Source organism: Ambystoma mexicanum, chromosome 4p (genome assembly GCF_040938575.1).
Source record: "Ambystoma mexicanum isolate Mex_15411 chromosome 4p, UKY_AmexF1_1, whole genome shotgun sequence".
Classification (NCBI taxonomy): domain Eukaryota; kingdom Metazoa; phylum Chordata; class Amphibia; order Caudata; family Ambystomatidae; genus Ambystoma; species Ambystoma mexicanum.
Window position 1 is genome coordinate 181626817 of NC_090927.1, and position 2093 is coordinate 181628909.

A 2093-nucleotide genomic window follows, 5' to 3' on the forward strand; every position below is an offset into this window, starting at 1 on the left:
TGGCAACTTGCGGTGAACTACAGGTCCTCCCCGGAATGCTGGGAAATGTAGTTCTCTTTACCAATGCTTTAATAAGCAAACTTAGTTACTCCCCGGCGGCACCAGCCCTTATTCCTGACAAATTTCAGGCCAGCTGCAGCGACGACGAAAAGGGTGCAGGGCAGCACAGAACCCAGAAGGAGACACTACTTCAGGCACAGCTCAAGGACTTTGTGTTCCATCCGTTTTCCCTGGAGACACTGTGTTGGTAAAAAACCATATGATGAAAAGGTGGGACGAGCCAAGGTTTAACGGTCCCTTTCCAGTGGAAGACTGTATTCCTTCCACAGTGAAACTACAAGGCAGAAGAGCTTGGATTTTTCTGGGCAACGTCAAGCCATACATCGGAGAAGGCCCCCTGCCTGCACCCCAGCATGAAGAGACTATAGACGACGGGGAAGAACCACATCACATGCAGACGAGATCCATGACGAGGAAGAAGGACGCATGAGCAGCAGCAAAGTAAAGACAAGGAACCTGTGTGCAAAAGTTGTGGTTTTACTTTGGACATTCCTCTGAGCAAAAGGAGGATAAGGACATACAACGGGCACTCTGTGCATCCTAGTTGCAGGATGAAGAAGAACATTTCTTTCATATATCAAAGCATAGTCTGTCAAATTTGAACTTCGGACTGAGGCACACTAAAGCCTTAATAAGGAAAAGAGAACATGAGATGTTTTGATTGAGGACACATAAACTGAAAGAAAAACCAGTATCCTGACTCTTTCTGCACAATAACCCTGTTCGGAATCACTTATGGTGTCCCACAGTAGCAACATCACCAAAGATGTGGTTACATACTTTAATCTAGTGCTAAGATCGTACCCGTCACTGGTGGGGAGACTCACAAGTGTCACTGACTTTCTTCAACATCCTGAAAACGAAAAAATCATAAGGCAATTATTTACTGTGATTGCCGAGCAGTTCCTCCTACTTCCTGAGTACAGTGAGGAAAAGCCAAATGTCCCAAGCAGAGAAGGAAGCAAATGAGCTTCTCAATGTATTATTTTTTCGCCTAATCAAAGAGTGTCCAGAACTTGTCGCGAGAACGACATACGTATTGACGTTTCTTCGTGATCCAGCAAGTACAGAACTTTTGAGCATAATCCTAAATAGTGTAGTCATTCAAGTTGCTCTCCACGCAAACGGAAAGGGCAGACACTGTTCACATTAAAGTGAAAGCCTACAGTCCCAAATTCCAGCAACAACAGGACAAATGTCCCTGTCACCAGAAGACAGCAGGTTGGCAAGCAATGTGTTTTTCGGCCTAATTAAGGATTTTCCAGAGCTTGTGGGGAGACTGATCGATGTTGATGTCCTCACATACATCAGAGACGCAGCAAATTCTGCACAGATGGGCATGCTCCTGCATGGAATTGTGAAGCAAATCGAATTTTATAACCATCATCAGAACTATTTGAGAAGATTTTAAAATTTCCGCTGAAGGACAGATCGAAAGAGCAGTGTCAAATATTTCATTTTTTTCTATTGTTCGTTTATTTTTGTACTGACAAGGACATAGCATGTCTTCAGGATTGAAGCAGATTAGAGGAACTGACTGGGAACTCGTATATTTTGAACATGCACAGTAAAGAGACTTACTGAATTATTATCTGATTTTGACATTTACATAGAAAAAGAAACTGTATCCAGAGACAATAGACAAACCATTGATCCAGCAAAGAGAGACAATTGTTTAGTATCTGGGGCATAATGTATTTGTGTATCATATTCATCATCATTTTACTGTCATTAATGATCAGAACTGCATTTTTTATTGGTGTACGAAGCGTTCCAAACCCAGTGCACCCACCTAATGATGTACGCATAACACCCACAAAAGCACCCAGGCCCTTTATAGTAATTCCAGTCCCTAGTAGATCTGATAATGGAGTGAGTGAACTTGAGATGGATGTGATAAGCAATGATACACTGTCAAGGATGGCACTCTGTCAAGAGTGGCACAGGGCCCCCAGGTAGGGTTTGGGTGGCTGTGCTGATGTAAGGTGACAGATAAGTACACACACAGCAGGAAACTCAACAAGAAAGAAAAG